Source organism: Balaenoptera acutorostrata, chromosome 8 (assembly GCF_949987535.1).
Source record: "Balaenoptera acutorostrata chromosome 8, mBalAcu1.1, whole genome shotgun sequence".
In the NCBI taxonomy this organism is placed as follows: domain Eukaryota; kingdom Metazoa; phylum Chordata; class Mammalia; order Artiodactyla; family Balaenopteridae; genus Balaenoptera; species Balaenoptera acutorostrata.
In genome coordinates, this window is record NC_080071.1 from 30,463,407 (window position 1) to 30,469,406 (window position 6,000).

At 45.2% G+C, this 6,000-nt stretch overlaps 1 protein-coding gene across 2 annotated transcripts in view; it reads right to left on the reverse strand.

The window, feature by feature from the left end:
- The window catches only part of ABCB11 (ATP binding cassette subfamily B member 11), a 94,645-nt gene extending 89,284 nt beyond the window's left edge, over positions 1-5,361 (reverse strand). For both annotated transcript variants that reach the window (XM_007183231.2, XM_057551808.1), the window contains exon 1: positions 5,283-5,361. The gene's annotated coding sequence lies outside the window, so the exon portion shown is untranslated. The remainder of the gene's footprint in view (positions 1-5,282) is intronic.
- Between the last annotated feature and the right edge of the window lie 639 nt (positions 5,362-6,000).

Below are 6,000 nucleotides of genomic sequence, written 5' to 3' on the forward strand. Positions count from 1 at the left end.
GGCCTCATACCATTATAAGTGTATCCTGATGTATCATTAGACCATGTTTTCCCCACTGGTTAATTCCCTTTTTATTAGATGAGATCCTGGGAAATTCTTAGAGCAGATGCTGGAGAACATCTCTGTTAGTCTCTGAAACCCTGGAAACATAGTGGGAATCTAGATTTCAGTGACAAGCACATTTGTTGTACAGGGTGGTGAGAGCATGTCTCTTCCTCACTTGGTACATTTATGATTTAAGGGTGCAAGCAGATGTCATGTCATCTAATTCTACTCTCTCAGCTATTATCTATAGCATTTAAGCTAACAATTTGCTCTGGAGCTTCCTGAAGCGTGTGAAAGGTACTTGGGTATCATGCATTGCAAGAAGCTTTAATTAGGGTTTCTTAACAATTTACAATAACAAAATTGTACTTTAACCCACACAAAAGAACTCAGATTTGAAAATAACTTACCAAGCTATTTCCTCTTCACTCTGCCTTTTTATATAGTAAATTATTTTAATCTCTAAAAAATCTCTTTGGGAACAGATTGAGAATTTTCAAGGTCTCCCAGAAAAATTGTCTTTCAATAAACTTAAGAGAATCCAGGAGTTAAAAGTAGGAAATCAAGCTTTCTAAGCACTAATCAGCAGATTTTGGCCACCTAATCATGGAATCCCCCAAGAATTCTGAATCGCCCACGCCAACACCAGTTTCCCCCTCTGCCAAATGGTACGTCGTGGTCTATACCCTGAGTACTACCTGCGCTTCTGTTTAACTCTCCAGGGTCAAAGTTTCTTTTTCTTTGATAAAATGTGTAACCTTATCAACACAGAAATCCACATTAGAGAACAGTCTCCTGACCTTTATTGGTAGTAATAGCAAGGATTTTTCTACCTTAGAACATTAGCAACAGCATTCTGGAAGACAATTGCCAGGGAGGAGAGAGAGGAGACAGAGAGCAGCACATGGATGGTCGCCCGAGAGAACCTGGGACAGTGAGAGACCTCAGAGAAGGGGCAAAGGGAGCAGCGGCACAGGGGGTTGAGGCTGTCAAAGCTGGAGGAGATATAGGCTCTATAGGCCGTGCCAGGAGCAAATCAAAGATCCTGAGGTCAACACGTCAGAGCCCACCATGGGCCATCCCACCAAGGCTGCTAGTGTGACCTCAAGACACCAGCCTGGAGCAACAGATGAGTGCGTTGACTTTCACCAAAAGCTGGGTCAACACTAGCAACTGGCTGTTGATACTGCAGAAGAATTGGGAAAGAAAGGAAGGGAGGGAGGGAGGGAGGAAGGAAGGCAGACAGGAAGGAAGGAAGGAAGGAAAGAAGGAAGGAAGGAGGGAAGGAGGGAAAGAAGGAGGGAGGGAAGGAAGGAACAGGTTGGGGTAAAAACAGTTCTCCCAGGAGCTGGAATCCTTCCAAGCTGAAGGATATGATAATAACCAAGACATCAGCCCACTGCCTGTTTTTGTACATAAGGTTTTCTTGGGACACAGTCATGCCCATTTGTTTTCATTTTGCCCTTGGCTGCTTTGGGGCTACAATGGCAGAGTTGAGTTGCTGTGACAGAGACCATTCCCACCTTCCCGCCAATGCCTCAACATTCACTGTCTAGCTCTTCACAGATATGTTTGCAGACCCCTGCATTATGAAGTCAGTTCAGGACAGCCCAAAGCCCGGGGAGAAATCTTTGGAGAGCTGATTTACCCAACCTAAGAATCTTACTGCACACCAGCCCTCCAACCTGCCTGTCCTCATGGAGCTTATATTGTGACAGGGAAGGCAGATGACACGTAAGAAGTAAGCCCTGTGACTGTGAGTAGAAGAGAAGTACAGGCTTCCCCTAGGCCCTCAAACAGGGCCCTTGTCTAGAGAGTAGGGGAAGGCTCTGGAACCAGCACAGTTAGCACGGGACCTTGAACATGGGGAAAGTTAGCCAAGGGAGCAGGAGAGAGAAGGCCGTTCCAGGCTCATGCAAAGGTCCAGACTCAAAAGACAATACATAGGTTCAAGGACCCAAGGGTGTCCAGTGAGTTTGAGGCAACGTGGATGGGGCAGCTCTGGGGGATGTGGATTCTTCATTCCTCAGGGCCCCATCATCCTTAATGCTGAGGACTTAGGCCCTTATCCCCAGGGCAATGGGAACTAGTAAGGGCTTTTAGGCAAGAAAAGGATAGGATCGTATTTATACTTTCAAAAAACACAACACTCTGATAAGCCCACACCCAGCGAGACAGGGAGATCGGGCTGGGAAGGACAGAAATCTCCCAGGCCCAGCAGCGGTGCCCCCTCGTTTACCAAGGCCAGGGACATATGCAGTTTACTTCACTTCTGGGCAGACAGGCCTGAGGTGACCAAAGGAGACAGGCTGTGTGATGCAAGACAGCCAAGCCAACGGTGCCCAGGCTCTTGTCACTTTAGGACACAGCTTATCAACTCTACCAGTGTTCTCGGCTTTGAATTTTCTCTGGGGACATCTGTTCTGCATTCCGGTTCATTTTCTTCCGAATGCTATTTTTGAAACATGTTGATCTTGCCTAGACTGAATTCAGGAGGAAGAGGCTGAGATTTGTCCACGTTTAGGCCTCCTCGATGGTAAGGAGGATCTAAGTGCCCTAGCAGCCACTGAGGAGCTGGGAGGCCAGCGAGGGGCGGGGACACCCTCCCCACCTCGCATCACACTGTGAACATTGGCTTTAGCTTTTCTCTTGTGAAGTCTTCGCCTCTGTGAAACCATTCAAGGCCGCCAGCACCACACTCTCCCTTCCCTGAGCTGCGCAGAGAGAGCAGAACTGCTCCTGCCCCTGGTGAATTTGGAAGTCCCTTTTGAAGTCACAAATTCCGATTTTTTTTTAAAAAGCCCTTAACAAGTCTTTCACTGCTGACGTTTAGGGATGTAGGAAGGGCACCCTTATTATGATAAAACCCAGCAAATGATTTCTTTCTCCAAAGGATCATTAAAGGAGAAAAGAAATACTGATTTATACTAAGAAGCAAGAAAAATAGAAAAATACTGCCTTGCAGATAAGCAGGTGTGTGTCAACAACGTGGAGACACTGTCCCAGGATAAGATGAAACAGAGGCCCTTTAGCCGTGGGGGCTACAGCTGACTGAGAAGGGAAACCAATACACAGTGATCCTCAAGGGGCAGACCTGCTTCACAGAATCGCAAATGAGACGGAGAACTAAGGAACTGCTCTTGGAGAAAACAGGATTTAACACCAAAGTTCCTCCCTGTTCTTCTTCCTGGTCTCTATATGTGTAGTTCTTTCACCTTCATAAAGCAAAGTAAACCTAATACTTGATTCCTGCTAAGGAACTCGGCATTTTCTAGCAATTTCAGTGTCTTTTAAAACCACAGAGTGAGCAGTGTTTTTTTCCTAGATTACTTCCAAATCCACTTCCAGCATTCATCAGCAAATATTTGTCACTGTTACTCTTAGTAGTAGGACACACAAATTATTCAAGGGCTTACAATCTAGTGGGGAGAAGGGCATGTAAACCGCTAGGCAGGGAGATGGAGGCTTCAAGCAGATAATGACAAGAGTGGTACAGGCAGAGTAGGAGGGTAACTAAGTCTGGGGGACGGGGGCGTAAGGTGAGGGTTGGCTGCACACAATAAGAACCTCTATTAAGAAATAGCCAGAGGGCTTCCCTGGTGGCACAGTGGTTGAGAATCCGCCTGCCAATGCAGGGGACATGGGTTCGAGCCCTGGTCTGGGAAGATCCCACATGCCGCGGAGCAACTAGGCCCGTGAGCCACAGCTGCTGAGCCTGCGCGTCTGGAGCCTGTGCTCCGCAACGAGAGGCCGCGACAGTGAGAGGCCCGCGCACCGTGATGAAGAGTGGCCCCCGCTCGCCGCAACTAGAGAAAGCCCTCGCACAGAAACCCAACTCGCACAGAAGACCCAACACAGCCAAAAATAAATAAATATTTAAAAAACAAAAAAAAAAGGAAAAAGAAATAGCCAGTAGGGGCTTCCCTGGTGGTGCAGTGGTTAGGAATCCGCCTGCCAGCTGCAAGCACAGGGAGATCAGCTCGGTGCTTTGTGACCACCTAGAGGGGTGGGATAGGCAGGAAGGGAGGGAGGGAGGGAGGGAGACGCAAGAGGGAAGTGATATGGGGATATATGTATATGTATAACTGATTCACTTTGTTATAAAGCAGAAACTAATACACCATTGTAAAGCAATTATACTCCTATAAAGATGTTAAAAAAAAAAACAACAACAATCCGCCTGCCAATACAGGGGGCACGGGTTCGAGCCCTGGTCTGGGAAGATCCCACATACTGCAGAGCAACTAAGCCCGTGCACCACAACTACTGAGCCCGCGTGCCTAGAGCCCGTGCTCCGCAACAAGAGAAGCCACTGCAGTGAGAAGTCCGCGCACAGCAACGAAGAGTAATCTCCGCTCGCTGCAACTAGAGAAAGCCTGCACGCAGCAGCGAAGACCCAACGCAGACAAAAATAGATAAATAAATAAATGTATTAAAAAAAAAAAAGAAATAGCCTGTAAATAAGTTAATACCTTAAAAGTTTAGTAATAACCACTATTAGATCCCAATGTTGAGTTCTAAGTACAATCATTATAATTTGCCTCTAAAATGTCTAGAAAGCTATTTCCCCCTTCAAAACGTTAGAAAAACCATACTTTATTCTCAGTCTTAAATGTGAATGATATTTGATCAATGTGTTCAAATCATCAGCAACATGTGATTTCTACTGGCTAGGGAAACTGAAAAATGGAAATAAGATTCTAGAATCCACCTTTTCCCCTTCTAGCCATGAATCCAGAGCTCATATTTTCCAGCATCTGAATTATTGAAAACTAGAAGAATGGAGTCGGTATAGCTCTGTATTAAACCAGCACCAGCTTTCTGGGGTAAGATTTGTGGTGGTCAGTGCATACAGAATTGTGCTTTCATAAAGCCAAGTTTAAAAAGTTCAGTAACGTTTTTACTTTGCACTGATTATTCAATCTATTTGCCCATTTGCGCCACACGCACCCAGATACCACACACACGCACACACATTCTCAAGAAAATTGATGCATTAAAAAAAAGTATTACTATAAATGAGATAGCAACAAAGATTCATCTGTATTATACACAATATTATGAAATCATTAATGTATTCTGCAAGTTCCTAGCCAAGCCTTGTAGCATTGTTTATTGTATAACAAGAGGCCAGCCTTTAATGAATCAGAAACACAACACGCCACAAAGTAAGACTTAGAGGAGATGAATTTGCAGAACACAGTCTTCACATGCTCTAGACGATACATGTCACTTACCTGTGAACGTGAAATTGAAGAAGCCAGAAGAAACAATGGACTCCACTGTGGAGAGTCACAAAGTTTTCTAACCCGTTCCAACTTCAGTTTTCATCATTGTAAAGCACTGAACAGAATTCAAGCTTTTTCGAGAACACTATCTATTTGCTTAAGGGTCAGTGCCCTGAAGGTCAGTCTAAGCAGAGTTCAATGACATCTGAGGAAAGGTTGAACACACTCAAAATAATAACCACAAACACAGAGTGCACTTGGGAATCCCTCTGAGGGTGTCAACAGGCTTTGGAAAGTGTTGATTCAGCTTCGAAGGAGAGGTGAGACGCCAGCAGAGGGTGCCCAGCAAGAGCACTGTGATTCTGGCCATGTCCAACTCTTCTGTTTATAGGCCATTATTTTTGAAGAGTTGCTTGAAAACATAACAAGGCAGAAAAAAATACCTTAAAGCTTTTCCTCCTCAATTTAAAAGATCACTCTTGGAAAATCTTTAGGTTGCAGGCGCTGATATTCCTGCCCCAGCCCCAGGGTTTCGTGGAGACAGATAACCTCAAAGAACACCTGAAACAGCCTTTTGCTCAAAACTCTGAGTGCTCAGATGACCCTTGCACCCTGGTCTGAACAGTCAATAACCTCAGGCTCTACCCACCAGATGAAGCCCTGTGTAAGTAAAGATTAATGATTTTTTTAAAGGTTCGAAAGAACAGAAAACCAAGTCAAATCAACA